Source organism: Scyliorhinus torazame, chromosome 10 (genome assembly GCF_047496885.1).
Source record: "Scyliorhinus torazame isolate Kashiwa2021f chromosome 10, sScyTor2.1, whole genome shotgun sequence".
NCBI lineage: Eukaryota > Metazoa > Chordata > Chondrichthyes > Carcharhiniformes > Scyliorhinidae > Scyliorhinus > Scyliorhinus torazame.
Window position 1 is genome coordinate 10,333,818 of NC_092716.1, and position 18,624 is coordinate 10,352,441.

Genomic DNA, 18,624 nt, shown 5'->3' on the forward strand with positions numbered 1-18,624 from the left:
TGAATTCCTGGCTTCTGTAGTCCGTTCTAAGTCAGATACATTCCGTAATGTGTGGGACCCCTACCTCAGATTACTGGGACCTGCTCTGTATGAGCTGCACCTGAACAGTTTCCCATGAGCCATGTTGCAAGTCTTGATCTCGCTATACATAAAGGTGTGCATCTTGTTACGTAATTTTACCATGTTTGTGTGGCACGATCCTCCCCCCCCCCCATCCTCTGATTGATCCATTGTGTAAAGGCGGCACGGTAGCACAGTAGTTAGCACAGTTGCTTCACAGTTGCCAGGGACCCAGGTTTATTTCCCGGCTTGGGCCACTGTCTGTGCGGAGTCTGCACATTCTCCCCGTGCCTGCGTGTATTTCCTCCGGGTGCTCCAGTTTCCTCCCACAAGTCCCGAAAGACGTGCTTGTTAGCTGAATCGGACATTCTGAATTCTCCCTCTGTGTACCCCAACAGGCGCCGGAATGCGGCGACTAGGGGCTTTTCACAGTAACTTCATTGCAGTGTTAATGTAAGACTACTTGTGACACTAAAGATCATTATTAATTTGAGGCACTAGTTGTTAAGGACCACAGTTTGGAAGTTATCCTGTCTTTCTCTGTTCTTATGTTTACAGAAACAACTGTCCTGCTCTGAACGAGTTTTGTATTTTGAAAGTTTGATGAAACTCTAATAAAAGCATATATTGACAATATCTAGCAATCTTACGTAAGAGTTAAGGGCAGCACGGGGGCGCAGTGGGTTAGCACTGTTGTCTCATGGCGCCGAGGTCCCAGGTTCGATCCCGGCTCTGGGTCACTGTCCGTGTGGAGTTTGCACATTCTCCCCGTGTTTGCGTGGGTTTCGCCCCCACAACCCAAAGATGTGCCGGGTAGGTGAATTGGCCACGCTAAATTGCCCCTTAATTGGAAAAAATGAATTGGGTACTCTAAATTTCCAAAACAAAATCTTAGGCAAGAGTTTTTCCGGCCACGCCGGGGCATGATCTGTCATGTGGGGGATTTGGTGGCCTACCCGAAAGTCCATTGACTTTCGGCGGAACTGGAAGATCCTAGCAGTAGTCAGCTCAGAAAATGCCAAAGATTTCCGGCCATTAGCGCCACGGGATCCTCCTGTGTTGCCGATGGCGACTCCCGGCTGCAGGCTTCCCAGCAGCAAAGGGCATGAACAATGGGAAAACCCGTTGACAGCAGCGGGACAGGCCAATAGCAGGCTGTTCCGCCGTCGTGAAACATGGCACCGGTGGGGCGGGGAGGGCAGAGGGGGTCGGTAAGTGGTGTAAAATCCCGCCATGTGTCTTGAAAGCTGCCATTAACTTCCAGCTTCTGTAGTGTTCTCGTTGGATGGCCTGATTTATTACATTTGTAGTTAAAGTCATAAACAATTTACTAACTTTAACTTTAACAACAGATGAAATCAGTGAAATCATGCGAAGCAACCTCGCTCTTCAACTTCCTCCAGCCAGTCTGAGGTCACCTGACTTTAACATTCACTTACATGCTAGTGAGACTCCTAGTGGTCAGTCGGTGAATTACAACGCAACCGTGATACCACTGCCGCTTCCACAACCGTACGGGGAAGTGAGTTGCTGATTTCTATTCCTGAAGCACCTGCCTGAGTTTAAAATTGTGTCTTCTTGTTCTTGATCTATCCAGCAGAGAAATTAACTCCCCCGCATCTACCCCACTGAATCCCCTTCACATTTCCAAACACCTCAATCAGATCACCCCTCAATCTTCTCTGCTGAACGAATGCAGAATTCCGTCACACCTTTGCCCAGAGATCCCCTTGCCCATGGCCTGGGAAGGATTATTCCGGATTAGCACTGTCCTAAATCCGAATGCCTGGCCTGGTGCGGAGGGTGAAGGCGGATTTCGCAAGATGGGATAGTCTCCCTCAGTCGCTGGCAGGTCGGGTGCAGGCAATAAAAATGAATCTGCTGTCCCGATTTTTATTTTTATTTCAGTGCCTGCCGGCCTTTTTGACGAAGGCGTTTTCAAGGAGGTGGATAAGTCGATCCCCTTGTTTATTTGAGTGGGAAAAGGGGGGAGGTGGTCAGGGTTAGGGAGGTAGTTCTGCAGAAAGGGCGACAGGCAGGGGGGTTGGGCCTCCTGAATTTATTGTACTATTGGGCGGTGAATGCCGAAAAGGTGAGGAGTTGGGTAGAAGGAGGGAGTCCCAGTGGATAGGAATGGAGGAGAGTCTGTGAAGGGGGTTGGGGTTGAGGGCGTTGGTAACAGCCCCGGGTTCATATTCAGGGAGTCCAGTGGTGGTGGCAAGGCTGAAGATTTGGAGGCAGCATTTTCAGCTGGGGACAGGGTCAAGGGAGGTGCCAATTAGGGGGAACCATAGGTTTGAGCCAGGGAAGTTGGACGGGATGTTTCGGAGATGAGAGGACAAGGGAGTTAGGGTATTAAAAGACCTTATCCTGGGGGGACGTTTTGCGAGGAGTTGGGGGGGAAATATGGACTGGGGCAGGGGGAAGGGGTTAGGCACCTGCAGCTCCGGGACTCCCCTGCTTTGTTTGCTGACAGCCCCCTCACTGAGAACTCTAAAGTGGGTTTCGAGACCACCGCCTTCTCGCTCTGAGGCTGGAGTGCTATCTACTGAGACAAAACCGAGACCGACAGCTATGGAGAATACTCTTGAAGGAGAACCTCCCTCACCTGGAATGCAGAACCGTTACGGCGGAGGAACAGGCCGTTCGGCCTGCGCAGGAATTTGAACTTGTACCTGAACAAAGACTCAAAGGGCGGGATTCTCTGATCCTGAGTGTTGATGCAGCCGGAAACGGCGTTGACGCGTTTCCCGACGGCGTCAAAATGGCCCCAGGATCAGCAATTCTGGCCCCTACAGGAGCGGTTGACGCCACTCCAGCTGCTGATCCGGCCGTGGAATGGGAGACGGGGGCTGCGCGCATGCGCAGTGTGTCCGGCGGGAACCGCTCCAGCGCAGTCCCACCGGCGCGATTTCTGGGAGACAGCGAGGCTGGCCCACCGATTGGTGGGTCCCGATCGCGGGCCAGGCCAAATCGGAGGCCCCCCCCCCCCTCACAGGCTGCCCCTGGACCCTTCAACGCCGGAGTCCTGCCAGCTCAGAGCAGGTTAGAATGGCGCCGGTGGGACTCGTTTTATTTTTAACGGCCGCGGGGACCATCCGGGCCGGAGAATCCCGGGGGGGGCGCGTAGAACGGTCCCCAACCGGCACCACACTGGCCCCAATGGCGCCGATTCTCAGCTCTGCGGAGAATCGCGTCCCGGCGTCAGGGCGGCGTGGCGCGATTCGCGCAGCCCGCCGGCGATTCTCCGACCCGACGCGGGGTCGGAGAATCTCACCCAAGAATTCTGTTTCCCTCTACGGCGACGTCGATAGCACAATGACGGATCGCCTCCCACTCTTTCACAAACCACGATCACCAAAACCTTGTTTGCAATCGCCCGTCCAATAACGCTCATTGTGGAATGACGATCGATTTCTCTTTCCAGTTGCATTTATTAATTCAAGGCCAACCTGCTCTCAGTGTACAAGTGCATTGTTAAACTATTGACTATATGGACTTCAGTAAGGCCTTTGACAAGGTCCCTCATGGTAGACTAGTACAAAAGGTGAAGTCACACGGGATCAGGGGTGAACTGGCAAGGTGGATACAGAACTGGCTAGGCCATAGAAGGCAGAGAGTAGCAATGGAGGGATGCTTTTCTAATTGGAGGGCTGTGACCAGTGGTGTTCCACAGGGATCAGTGTTGGGACCTTTGCTGTTTGTAGTATATATAAATGATTTGGAGGAAAATGTAACTGGTCTGATTAGTAAGTTTGCAGACGACACAAAGGTTGGTGGAATTGCGGATAGCGATGAGGACTGTCTGAGGATACAGCAGGATTTAGATTGTCTGGAGACTTGGGCGGAGAGATGGCAGATGGAGTTTAATCCGGACAAATGTGAGGTAATGCATTTTGGAAGGGCTAATGCAGGTAGGGAATATACAGTGAATGGTAGAACCCTCAAGAGTATTGAAAGTCAAAGAGATCGAGGAGTACAGGTCCACAGGTCATTGAAAGGGGCAACACAGGTGGAGAAGGTAGTCAAGAAGGCATACGGCATGCTTGCCTTCATTGGCCGGGGCATTGAGTATAAGAATTGGCAAGTCATGTTGCAGCTGTATAGAACCTTAGTTAGGCCACACTTGGAGTATAGTGTTCAATTCTGGTCGCCACACTACCAGAAGGATGTGGAGGCTTTAGAGAGGGTGCAGAAGAGATTTACCAGAATGTTGCCTGGTATGGAGGGCATAAGCTATGAGGAGCGATTGAATAAACTCGGTTTGTTCTCACTGGAACGAAGGAGGTTGAGGGGCGACCTGATAGAGGTATACAAAATTATGAGGGGCATAGACAGAGTGAATAGTCAGAGGCTTTTCCCCAGGGTAGAGGGGTCAATTACTAGGGGGCATAGGTTTAAGGTGAGAGGGGCAAGGTTTAGAGTAGATGTACGAGGTACGTTTTTTACGCAGAGGGTAGTGGGTGCCTGGAACTCACTACCGGAGGAGGTGGTGGAAGCAGGGACGATAGGGACATTTAAGGGGCATCTTGACAAATATATGAATAGGATGGGAATAGAAGGATACGGACGCAGGAAGTGTAGAAGATTGTAGTTTAGTCGGGCAGTATGGTCGGCACGGGCTTGGAGGGCCGAAGGGCCTGTTCCTGTGCTGTACATTTCTTTGTTCTTTGTTTATTTCAAAAGCGATGAAGTGGACTTGAATGCTATGAGGTTGATCCAGTTCCTTTGGCCACAACTGCAGAAGAATGGGATAAGTTGGCAAGAGCAACGAGGAGAATTCTAACTGATGCAGCTCACTTGACAAGGAAATTAACAATTTGCTAATTTAGTGCGATATCACAACCAAAAATCATATTTTCTCGATATTTTCATTTTCTATCCTAATGGTTGTTACATAATTTGGACATTCCTACCCTGATGAACTCTGAGACACAGATCTCTGGCTTATCTATTTATTATGGCTGATGGGGGGTTAACTGGGAATTTCAAAGCTGAGATTGATAAGACCTTTTTCTCGACTTTGCAGGAATATGGAACCACAGCAGGTTGATGGAGTTACAGCTCTGGAATTTCGCAACTGCTGCAGCTTGTTTACTTTTCTCTGGATCCACACCCAGGCTTAAGCAATCGAGTACAGAGAGCATCAATTACAGTGAGAGCCAATCAAACACAGAACAGTTGAGTGCCACATAGATCAGCTCTGGTCTAACTGACTGAGCATGAGGTGCTGAATGGCCCGTTCCTATTCCCGTGTACTTTATCTCATTTCTCAATCAGGGTCACTCAAGTCAGCCCAACCCTATCCGCAGCTGGCCTTGGCCTCACGTACTTTCCTGCATGACGTCACTGTGATTAGCAGAAATCCTGTATTATTTATTTCCTTTCATAAGCTCGGGAACGTTAAGGCATGCTGTAGCACCCCACCACCACCCCATTTGGGATTGTCTAGCTCAGTATAGACAGCAGAATTGCCTTTTAAGCTGTCTAACTCCTGTTGTATTATGAGCCCTCTTGCCATTGTAATGTAAATGTGCTCAGCAGAGCAAGGGTTAACATAGGACTGGAGAGAAAAGTACCACCCACATTATGATGTATGGGGTCACATAGAATTTACAGTGCAGAAGGAGATCATTCGGCCCATCGAGTCTGCACCGGCCCTTGGAAGGAGCTCCCCACTTAATTCTTGGCATTGCACCCAACCATTGACCAGCATGTTTCCTCTCCCACAGGTCTTTACCACAAACTGCAGGCTGGGAAATATGATGGCGGTAGCGGAGACCAAACATAAAGAAAGACTCCCAATATTGCAGTCGGGAGCTCTTCACCACAGTTCGGGAAGCACACTTCAAGTCTGCCAACAAAGCAAGTGAGTGAATAAATGCATGAAATTGAGTGTGAAGAGAAAGGTTAAAGTTCACCTTTAATGATTATAACAATCAAAGCATGAATAGAATATAACTAGAATTTAAATTTGCTTCTCGAAACCTTCGTTTCTCTGATTTATAAAACTATGTCAAATTCGATAAGGTTCTAAGTTTAATTGGATGTAGAATTTATCCCTGATGTTAAAAGCAGAGGTGTTTTTCAGAGAGTGACTTAGGGGTCTGCATACTAATGAGCAGAGGCTTTCAAGAAAAATTATCGTGACGGCAAAATGATCTTTCCATCCCTTTTCTTTGTTGTATTTTGTTCCCGGGGGTTTAGGGGTGGTGGGGGGGGGGGGGGGGGGACGACGACGACAAAGCGGGTAGCTGCACAGAGGTGAAACGTCACATTTTACAGAGATGGAGAGTGGAAGGCTACCCGACGATGGGTTGAAGAATTCGGCGGCATATTCTGTCAGCAAGTACGCCCTCCCAATTTAGTTAAGGGAGTCATTATTTGTGATTTAAGCGCCGTCCCGTTCCTCACGTTGGCTCATTCTGCCCTGTCATCCCCTTCTCAGCGACCAGGGAATGGGAATGTTCTAATGGCTTGCACAGTAGCACAGTGGTTAGCACTGTGGCTTCACAGCACCAGGGTCCCAGGTTCGATTCCTGGCTTTGTCTGTGCGGAGTCTGCACATACTCCCCGTGTCTGCGTGGGTTTCCTCCGGGTGCTCCGGCTTACGCCCACAAGTCGCATAAAACATGCATGATAGGTCAATACGGCATTCTGAATTCTCCCTCTGTGTACCCGAACAGGCGCCGGAGTGTGGCGACCAGGGGCTTCTCACAGTAAATTCATTGCAGTGTTAATGTAAGCCTACATGTGACAATAAAGGGGTGGGGAGACTGAGAGTGGTTCGGTACTAATACTTCCAAGCGAGGAAGGCACCCAAGATCAATACCTGGCCTGTTCTCAGTAAGCTGACATGTGTTGGGGTAGGGGTGAGGGCACGCAAGCTGTCTGACCATTTCATGTGCCTGCCTGCCCAACAATCCCACTCCCCTTCAACAGTCCCCCCCCCCCCCCAACTGTTAACCTCTGATGCTAAATGAATCGCAGAATGGCTACAGCACCGAAGGAAGCCATTCAGCCCAGTCTGCCTGCAGCAGCTCCCCGCATGAGCAATTCACCGAGTGCCATTCCTCCATCTTCTCCCTGCACATTCTTCCTTTTCAGATGGTAATCCCTTCTCAGTGCCTGGGTGGAACAATTGAGCGAGGATAGAACCAGTCTGGATATAGATGCCACCCACAGCCTCGGCTCACTGATGAAGGATGACCGTTTAACTAAAGCGCTGGAGGGAACAATGATGAAAAAAATTGAAACATCTAAAATGGTCCCATAGATTTTTAAGTTACGCAGGCATTAGTAATACCAGTGTGCTGAAACCGAGGCATTAAAGATGTATGAAAACCCTTTCTTTTGTTGTTTGAACGCACAATGCACAATATTATTGATGCCAAAATATCCCATGGTACAATTTTGATGCCCCACTCTTTCAGGAAGTTTTAATTCGTAACCATGGACACATAGAAGTACGGGAAACAGGAGGAGGCCATTCAACCCTTTGGCTGCTGTGCCATTCAATTAGATCGACACTGCTCTGCCTTTCAACTCTTTTTACTGCCTTTGCACCATATCTTACTGACCGGACACGAAATCTCAACCTCAGTCACGGAAACTCCAATTGACTGTCAGCCTGTTAGCGTTCCAGATTTCCTCCATCCTCTGTGTTAAAATTTCACTCCTGAACAGTCCAGCTCTCCTCCCTGGATTCCCAACTGGGGGAAATAGTGGTCGGGATTCCCAGTTCCCCGCCGCTAAGTTCGTGAATCCTGATCGGGTGGAGAATCCAGCGTCGGTCCAAAAACAGGATCGGACTCATCCCATCAGCCATAGCGGGCTTCTCACTCCGCACTGGCGGGAACGTGCAAATAGAATGCGAATGATGGGCTGGAAGTCCGAATCTCCATCGCCCCCGCCATTCCCCCCCCTCCCCCCACAGAAGCTCCAAGCCTCCCCAGCAGGAATTCCATTTGGGGGGGGGCTTTGGTGCAAATATTGACCAGCAATGTCCTGGTGTAATGGACTATGAAGGGGGGGGAGGGGTGTGGTCAAAGGGGTCAGCCCATTGCTCACCTGCAACTCTTCCGTTGCAAGGCTGCAGAGTGAGGATCCTCCAAGGGACCTTGGGGTTGGGTGGGCTGGGGTTGTGTGCAAGGGGTTGACCCTGCAGCCCTCCCCCTGGGATGTGGGTCGTCTGGACTGCCCCTTCCAGATTTGGGCAACCTGAAGGTCACTCTTTGTATGGTGATCTCAGGCAGCCCTCCGCTCAAAATCATCATCATCCTGATCTGACCTGTTTAAACTCTTGAGGTGACCTTCTCACTCTGAACTGCTCTGCCTGACAGCTGACGAGCAGAGCAGACAGTTCAATGAAGGATCAAGCCAGGACCACTTTCACTTTGCTCGCATCTGCTCCCCCAGCACTATGCAATTAAAACCACTGATTTTTGAAGTGCCGGAGCATTCCTGGAAAACCCACAACACTTGGAAAAGCTTAAAATCCCTGAAATCCTTTGAAATGCTAAGCAGTCGTTCAATTTCACAGTGCAGTTTTTGACAGCTTAATACGTTAAACACAGCTGCCAGGAAGTTTGCTCTTTTATCTTTCCCTTCACGCTTGAATGCATTTGATGTACCCTTCATTCATAGAATCCCTCCAGTGCAGAAGGGGGCCATTCAGCCCACCGAGTCTGTGCCGACCGTTTGAATGAGCACTCCATCCATTTACACTTCCCCATCCACCCGCCCTATCCCCGTAACCCCAAAACCTATGGCTGATGGGATGGTTCTGGAGATGGGGGAACGGGTCTGTCGCCCAACGCCGGTCCTGTTTTTGGACCGACGGAGGATTGTCCACCCGATCAGGATACATGAACTTAGCGGCGGGGATCTTGGAATCCCGATCACTAATTCCCCCAGTTGGGAATCCAGGAGAGGGAGCAAGGCTGTTCAGGAGAATCGCGGTAGCTCGGAGAATACCGGCTCAGGCCCGCTAATGATATGCCAACGGCGTTTACTGTGCGGGTGTTCCGGAATGCATTCACGCCGCTGTCGAGGCGACGGAGAATTGCAATTTGGCGTGAAATCGGCGTCCGCCACGATTTCGGCGTCAGAACCGATTCTCCGCTGAATCGCGTTTCCTGATTTCAGCCAACCAATGGAGAAATCTGGGCAATGAGCTGGCTTCTTTCGCCCACCGCAAAAACGCCACGGGAGAGACGCCGACAATGGAAAAGTCCAGAGAATCCTGTCCGGTGTCTCTGGAACAGAGAATCACGTCCAGTGTCTCTGGAACAGTGAATCCTGTCCAGTGTCTCTGGAACAGAGAATCCCATCCAGTGTCTCTGGAACAGAGAATCCTGTCCAGTGTCTCTGGAACATCCTGTCCAGTGTCTCTGGAACAGAGAATCCCATCCAGTGTCTCTGGAACAGAGAATCCCATCCAGTGTCTCTGGAACAGAGAATCCTGTCCAGTGTCTCTGGAACATCCTGTCCAGTGTCTCTGGAACAGAGAATCCCATCCAGTGTCTCTGGAACAGAGAATCCCATCCAGTGTCTCTGGAACAGAGAATCCTGTCCAGTGTCTCTGGAACATCCTGTCCAGTGTCTCTGGAACAGAGAATCCCATCCAGTGTCTCTGGAACAGAGAATCCTGACCAGTGTCTCTGGAACATCCTGTCCAGTGTCTCTGGAACAGTGAATCCTGTCCAGTGTCTCTGGAACATCCTGTCCAGTGTCTCTGGAACAGTGAATCCTGTCCAGTGTCTCTGGTCCAGTGTCTCTGGAACAGTGAATCCTGTCCAGTGTCTCTGGAACATCCTGTCCAGTGTCTCTGGAACAGAGAATCCCATCCAGTGTCTCTGGAACATCCTGTCCAGTGTCTCTGGAATGGAGAATCTTGTCCAGTTTCTCTCCTCCTACCTTATTGAATCCTTTCAACATTTTAAACACCTGGAGCAGATCACTCCTCAATACCTTATTCAAATGTGGGCAACTGATCCGTATGATTTAACTCTCAATGTCCCACCAAGAAAACAGGAACCAGGAGGAAGCTGAGAATATCCACACCAACCGCAAAGTACGTAGAACACAGAAAGAGGCCATTCAGCCCATTTGGTCGATGCTAACGTTTATTTTCCACACAAGCCTCCTCAAACCCTACCTTATCTAACGTTACCAATATATCCCGTTCCTTCCTCCCGCATGTACCTTTCTAGCTGGCTCCTTTGAGGCAACTTTGCTAGTTGTCTCAACCACTCTCTGTGCTCGTGAATTCCACATTCTCACCACTCTCTGAGTTCCACATTCCAATCACTGCCAGAAGGTGCAGAGGCCTGCTTGATCCCAACGCACCATTGGGGAAGTTGAAGACATTGTGGTGAATAGCACCTTGCTCCAACTCCTTACAGGAATTACAGGAGGAAAGAGCGTGCCTGTCATTATCTATCCCCAGTGCAGTAATCTCTCAGCCTTAGCTGTGCACCAACAGTTTGAGCTGAAGTAGTGATCTTCACACAGAGAGGGAGGAAAGAGACAATCTGTTGGCTCCTCCAGCAGTTGGGGATCTTTGACAAGGCTGCTTGGACATGTTTTCTACAGGTTTCAAAAGCTGACCCACTGCCTCCAGGCACGTTGCCCCCACACACCTTGGTCACCTGGCATGACCGTGCCCCTCACTGGCCAGTTAAGAAACAAACGGATGCTTTATCATCGGTTTGGGTGGCTTGCAATTTGTCAAGTGGCCTTTAGATCAGTTGGCTGGAAAGCTGGTTTGTGATGCAGAGCGAGGCCTTCTCAACCTTGCCTCTCACTTGAGGTGAGGTGATCCTCAGGTTAAATGGCCACAGTCAGCTCTCCCCCTCAAAGAGGAAAGATCATCTGCGACTGGTTACTTTACACCTCCCACCTTCAGTATCTTTACACTGAAGTGTTCAGAGGTCAAGAAAAAGTTTTGTTCAACACCCCTGATGATTTTCCTCTTGGGTTTTTGCTCGCTGCAGTTTCCTGGAGATTAATTGTCAACTCCAAGCCAGTCCTGGAGGGTTGGTGACCCTGTCTTTGGGAGCCCGGGGGTGGTCCCTTGGGACTATGTAGCCGAAAGGCTGCCGATTGAGAAGGTATCAAACAGGGCAAACATGAAACGGTGGAAGTGAGAGCTTTCAAGTGCCAGTGCGGATAGAAATAATTGTTTGTTGCAATTTGTCAAAAGGTCGTGCGTGAAGATTTCTGGCTTTGTATAGAGTGTCTGTGTTTATTTGGGTATGTGTGAGAGAACTGCCGTCTCCACTCATACATTATTTACACATTGTGCTTTTGACACGGTACACTGAAATGGCACGATGCAGAGGAATTCTGGCAATGAAAATAGCAAATGGACAATGTGTGCCTCACTGTGAATCTTTATCTTCTTTTCTCAAATGTTTTCTCCCTTTCCTAAACTCAGCAAGAAATTACAATGTGCCTTTGACTCCTTCACCCATTGTCTTGGAATCTCCTGGAATCAAGGATTAATCCGAACACAACTGCTGCAAGCAACGTCCAGGGGAACAATCAGAGGAACATTCAACAAAATCTTACTGCTTTTCATGTTCTTTGAAGGTCGACATTGATTAATTTTGTCAGCAAGTGCCGGAGGATGCGATATTATCTAAATGCTGCAAGTTTCGATGGGGTTACAAGAGCAGAGATTCATGGAGATAAATGTACACAAATGTTCGATGGTAGCAGGATGTGAGAAGGCCTTTGAGACCCTTGGCTCCAGTAATAAAGACAGACAGTAACAGAGCATGGATGTTATGCTGGCATTTTTCAAATCACGGCCTAACCCTCGGCAGGAATCCCATTCCGGTCACCATGTCTCAGGGGGGGATGTCGAAACCTTGGCGAGGGCGCAGAGGCTGGTTTAGCACAGTGGGCTAAACAGCTGGCAGCAGCACGGGTTCAATTCCCGTACCAGCCTCCCCGAACAGGCGCCGGAATGTGGCGACTAGGGGCTTTTCACAGTAACTTTACTGAAGCCTACTTGTGACAATAACTGATCATTATTACTATTAGAGAAGGTTTACTAGAACGGCACCAAGTATAAGGGACCTCGCTTAATAGATCATAGAATTTACAAAGCAGAAGGAGGCCATTCGGCCCATCAAGTCTGCACCGGCCCATGGAAAGATCAACCTACCTAAGCCCACACCTCCACCGTATCCCCGTGACCCAGCTAACTTTTTTGGACAACAAGGGCAATTTATCATGGCCAATCCACCTAACCTGCACATCTTTAGACTGTGGGAGGAAACCGGAGCACCCGGAGGAAACCCACGCAGACACGGGGAGAACGTGCAGACTCCGCACAGACAGTGACCCAAGCCGGGAATTGAACCTGGGACCCTGGAGCTGTGAAGCAGCTGTGCTAACCACTGTGCTACCGTGCTGCCCAAACGTGCAAAGATTGGAGAAATCTGGGCCCTTCACCTTCGGACGTAAAGAGGAGATTCAAAATCGTGAATGGTTTTGATTTAGCTTCTCCTTAAACAGACTATTCACCTCCTTGACTTTGTGCAATTGTCAATTCCACAATCTAATCGCTTTCTATGTGAAGAAACTTCTTCTGAATTTTCTTTTTTTTAAATAAATTTAGAGTAGCCAATTATTTTTCTTTTTCCAATTCAGGGGCAATTTAGCGTGGCCAATCCACCCACCCTGCACATCTTTGGGTTGTGGGGGCGAAACCCTCGCAGACACGGGGAGAACGTGCAATCTCCACACGGACAGTGACCCAGGGCCGGGATTCGAACCCGGGTCCTCAGTGCCACAGTCCCAGTGCTAACCCACTGCGCCACATGCCACCCTCCTTCTGAATTTTCTGTTGGGTACGTCAGTGAACATCTTGCGTCTATGGAGTTGGATTCTCCGTCGGCGGGATCCTCCGATTCGCCGGCAGCGCGCTCACGCCTGCGGATTTCCCGACGGCGTCGGGGTGCCCACAATGGTAAAACCCATTGGCCGGCTGGCGGGACGGAGAATCCCGCTTCCAGAGGGGGGGGGGGGCGCGCACCAGAAAACGTGTGCGGCAGGGTGGAGAATCTCGCCCATGGTCTTTACTTTGCACATCTCCTCTTCAAATGAAAATGTCTTGTCTACTTCTACCTTCCCCAAGTCTTTATCATTTGAAACACTTCCATCAGGTTACCTCTCAGTCACCTCTTTTCAAGAAAATTGAGCCCCAGTCCGTTCAGTTTCCCCCGACAGTTATGAACTGGATAGAATAGTGCAGCACCTCGAATGACATTGAGGTACAGAGGACAGATAAGCCCTTGGATCAATGTCTTATTGGTACTGAGGTATTAATTTCTGCTGAGGTGGCTGCTGCTCGGCTACAATTGGTGCTGTGGTAGAATGGAGAGGAAAATTCAGGCATGGAGTGCAATCTGGCGACCGGTGCTGGACACTGGGTGAGCTCAGGGCAGGGCTTGGTTGAACAGCTGGAATGTCATATGAAGAGAGATTAGGCCTATACTATCTAGGGTTTAGAAGAATGAGGGGAGATCATATCGAGGTACACAAGATGATCAAAGGTATGGATAAAGTAGACATGGAGCAGATACTTCCTCGTGTGGGGCATTCTAAAACAAGGAGTCATGGTCTTCGGATAAGAGGTAGCAAATTTAAAATGGAATCGAGGAGAAATTACTCCCAAAGGGTTGTGAATCTGTGCAATTCACTACCCAGAGTGCGGTGGATGCAGGGCAGTATTTAAGGAGGAGTTAGACAGATTTTTATTTGGTAACGGGTTGAAGGGTTATGGAGAACGGGCAGGACGGTGGAGTTAAGGCCAGGATGAGATCATCCGTGATTGCATGGCGGAGCAGACTCGATGGGCCAAATGGACTAATTCTGCTCCTATATCTTATGAACTTATGGAAACCATTCATTTGCAACAGGGCAGCACGGTAGCATTGTGGATATCACAATTGCTTCACAGCTCCAGGGTCCCAGGTTCGATTCCGGCTTGGGTCACTGTCTGTGCGGAGTCTGCACATTCTCCCCGTGTGTGCGTGGGTTTCCTCCGGGTGCTCCGGTTTCCTCCCACAGTCCAAAGATGTGCAAGTTAGGTGGATTGGCCATGATAAATTGCCCTTAGTGTCCAAAATTGTCCTTAGTGTTGGGTGGGGTTGCTGGGTTATGGAGATAGGGTGGAGGTGTTGACCTTGGATGGGGTGCTCTTTCCAAGAGCTGGTGCAGACTCGATGGGCCGAATGGCCTCCTTCTGCACTGTAACTTCTATGACATCTATGACCTGGTATTATGCAACAAGATAGGAAAAATCCATATGGATGAAAATGAGAGCTGCAAGGTGGGATGAGCAAACTGACCATAGCATTGTGATATAGGAAGCGACTCAAGTGGGTGAGTCAATGGGAATGTCGTGGTAGTTGGGCTCAGTATCGTCAGGTGGGTTGACACTGCAGCCCAGAGCATGAGACCGTGCAGCTCTGTTGCCTGATGCCAAGGTTGAGCAACCTGCTCTGAGCTGAAGAGGAGCTTGCAGTGGGAAGGGGCAGGTTGAGTAGCCATGCTCCACATTGGTAACAACTGCAGAGTTAGGATTTGGAAAGAAGTTCTGCTTCGGGATTATGAGCAGCTCGGACTAAATTAGAAAGCGGAATCTCAAAGGTATTAATCTCTGGGTTATTACCTGAGCCACGAGCAAATTGGCGGAGGGCAAATAAGATGAGAGAGATGCATGCTGTTACAACCGCTCCCCAGGTGAGGTTTCCCAGATTTGTTTAGCCGCACAATATCACTCCATTTGCTGCTCTCCGTGGGAACTATCGGGGAACAAGCCCCAATTTGTTAAAAAAAACCCAGATGAGATTGCTCAATATGTTAACTTCTGGCTGGGACACCGCGGAATTGTTCTGCTCCCAGGTGAGGAGGTCAGTTGGTCCCAACAAAATCAATGTAAAAATAGGATCCCGCCCTTTGCTGATCCCCAAACCCCCCCATAACCCCAACTCACCTATAAGGGGTCCTTGACCCCTCCCCCGCACTGCACCACACCCACACAGGGCACTCCGGGGCCTGACACAGCAAAGGAAAAATGCCAGCTTGGCACCTTGGCACTGTCAGCCTGGTGCATTGGCAGTGCTGCTGCCAGCAGCATGCTCGCACCCACGTGGCACTACCAGGGTACCCTTCCCAGAGAGTAAGCCCCTGGGAGACCCCACAAGTGCCGTTCTGTCTGGTCCCCGATTGTGGAGACCAGCACTGAACGGCGATCGCCCGAGGTCTCCGAGGCGAAGGGGTTAGATGCCAACGTCTCGGGTGGAACAGGGGAGAGTATATTAAAGTGAGACTAGCTGTCTCTAAGATGCAGATTTGAAAAATAGTCATCCCGCCCACAACGGGTGGGATTCAGGTCACAACGTCGATCTCGCAAGGCGCGGCGAGCAGGGTAGATCCCAGAAGAGCGATCTCTCGGCATCTACCAGCCGCGACCCAGTGCCCTTCGGGTGCAATGCACCCGCTAGAGCGCACCTCAGTGTCAGGGTGAATAAGATTCCCAAGCACCATTGATGGGATAAGCACAGTTCTCGTAAATGGGCGATTGGTTAACCGGTAAAATATTTCTGGATGAAGTTTTTTTCGAGTTAAATCTATTTCTTGCTCATTTTATCTTTGTAATTGTAATTCTAATTGGAATAACCCTAACTTTGCTGTTACGCCTATAATGTGTCTGATTTCCCCAGTGGATGTAAAAGATCCCATGGTGCTCTTTTGAGGACGAGCAGAGTAGTCCTCTTCAAAATCCCAGCCGATATTTATCCCTCAATCAACATCACCAAAACAGATTGACTGGTCCTGAGCACATTGCTGTTTGTGGGAGCTTGCTGTGCATAAAGAAGAAGATGAATTTCCTACGTTATCACAGCGACGATACTTCAATATTATTTAATTGGTTGTAAAGTGCTTCGCGTTGTCCTGAGGGTGAAGAAGATGCTATATAAATGCAGTTCCTTCTTGCTTTGTAGAATATGTGTCAAGCAGTTCGTGAATTGTGATAATTTCCTTTAATAAATGCAAGTTTTTCCTTTCAACGAAAGTACTTGTAAAAACAGAGTCGTTTAATTGTTCTATTTGTACAGTTCTGTCAAAAAATGGTTTGTTAAGAGGTGTTTTAACAACATCTCTGGAGCTCGTTATATCTCTGTAATCTACAAGTTTCACACACACACAGGATGAAATGATAGGTCACCAAAAGTCAATTCACACTTTATAATGTTAGAACCACTTGATTTACTTGTTCCCATAGTTTCTGTATCAATGACTCCATAGCTGCGTTATGCATATAGATTATTATATTTTCTGGGAGCACATTTTGGGGATTCTCAAGGTGAGAGATGGTAATGTTTCACAGTTTTATTTCATTTTTAAAATCGTCCTTTATGCACCTAGAGTCAAGATCAAGAATTTTAAAACCAGTTAGATATTGAATTCTTTTATTGGTGTGGCTGGAGGAGCAGCGATGGCTTGTTGCTGAGGTTAACGGTCCAGGAATGGATCTCTCAGAGCAGGAGCTCAGTGTGTGGCCAGTGGTCTGACTCGGTGTGACCACAGTCACAATTTAGCCTGTTCCCCATATTCCATTGGTGGAGTGAGTGGCCACGACAGCATTTGAGGGCTGTCCATGAGGGGTGAGACGGTGGCGTTGTGGTGGTGTCACTGGGCTAGCAATCCAGAAGCCCAGGCTAGTATTCTGAGGGCATGGGTTCAAATCCCACCGCGGCAGCTGGTGGAATTTAAATTCAATTAATAAATCTGGAACATAGAACTAGTCTCGGTCATGGTGACTATGAAAAATCCCATTGATTGTCGTGAATCTTCAAAGATCATAGAATCATAGATTTTACAGTGCAGAACGAGGCCATTCGGCCCATCGGATCTGCACTGGCCCTTGGAACGAGAACCCTACTGAAGCCCACCCTATCCCCATGACCCAGTAACCCCATCTAACCTAAGGGGCAATTTAGCTTGGCCAATCCACCTAACCTGCACATCTTTGAACTGTGGGAGGAAACCAGAGCACCCGGAGGAAACCCACACACACACGGGGAGAACGTGCAGACTCCGCACAGTCACCCGAGGCCGGAATTGAACCCGGGTCCCTGGAGCTGTGAGGCAGCCATGCTAACCACTGCGTCACCGTGCCGCCCAGTGTTTGGTTCTGTGTGATGGCCATTGTAATGATGTACACAGATCATCCAGTTGTTTAACTAGAAAGATGATTTAGTAACAAACCCGTGGAAAGATAACTAATAGATTGCTATGCAGACAATAATTACTGAATGAATTCAGTGAATTCTCCTGGAACTACTCCAAGTGCAACTATCCACTCGTACATCCTACTACCAACTGGTGAGTGTCGCAAGTCATGTGATGGATATCTGACGCCACCAACTGGTTGGATGTCATACCAATACTATGTGCACTGACACACAACTACACACATTAATGTGTACATGCATATCACCACAGTAAAAACCTCTTTAGGGAAGGAATTCTGCCATCATTTCCTGGTCTGGCCGACAGGCGACTTCAGACCAACAGCAATGTGGCTGACTCTTAACTGCCCCCTGAAATGGCCTCGCGTTCACCCAATTCAAGGGCAATTAGGGACGGGCAAGAAAATGAGGGAAGCCTGAATGCCATGAATGAATGAAGAAACAAATAGTCTTTCGAGACGGTCGAAACCCGAGGCTTCACCGCTTGAGCCACTTGCCAGATTGTGATTAGTGATGTCTGCAGTCAACCTTCACCAACCTGTTAAAGTAAGTTTTCCAACCTGAAAATCTGCAAATTGTGCTGCCAAGGGGACGACCCAACACCGAAAACCAGGCTCCTGGACGAGCAGTGAAAGCCCAACGGGGAATTGAATAGATCCTTCAGGACTTAGGGGCGGCACGGTAGCACAAGAGGTTAGCACTGTGGCTTCACAGCTCCAGGGTCCCAGGTTCGATTCCGGCTTGGGTCACTGTCTGTGCGGAGTCTGCACGTTCTCCCCGTGTCTGCGTGGGTTTCCTCCGGGTGCTCCGGTTTCCTCCCACAGTCCAAAGATGTGCAGGTTAGGTGGATTGGCCATGATAAATTGCCATAGTGACCAAAATAAAAAAAGCTTTGGAGGGGCTATTGGGTTACGGGGATAGGGTGGATATTAGGGCTTAAGTGGGTCGGTGCAGACTCGATGGGCTGAATGGCCTCCTTCTGCACTGTATGTTCTATGTTCTATGTTCTATGTTCTCCACATTCCCCCATGAGGAGTCACCAATGTGACAATTCCACTTCATTGAACAGGCCGTCCATACTTTGATGAATACAGTAGTTCAGGGCGGCACAGTAGCACAGTGGTTAGCACTGCTACCTCAAAGCGCAAGGGACCCGGGTTCGATTCCCGGCCCTTGGTCACTGCCTGCGCGGAGGCTGCACGTCCTCCCCGTGTCTGCGTGGGTTTCCTCCGGGTGCTCCGGTTTCCTCCCACAAGTCCCGAAAGACGTGCTTGTTAGGTGAATTGGA

The 18,624-nt window shown here is 49.3% G+C and overlaps 1 long non-coding RNA gene across 1 annotated transcript; it reads left to right on the forward strand.

Annotated features, from left to right (window-relative positions):
• The first annotated feature begins 5,185 nt into the window (after positions 1-5,185).
• LOC140384800 (uncharacterized) lies at positions 5,186-16,119 on the forward strand. The gene is made up of 3 exons (XR_011933137.1): positions 5,186-5,240; positions 5,793-5,929; positions 15,804-16,119. It is a non-coding gene; the product is annotated as an uncharacterized lncRNA (long non-coding RNA).
• The last annotated feature ends 2,505 nt before the right edge of the window (positions 16,120-18,624 follow it).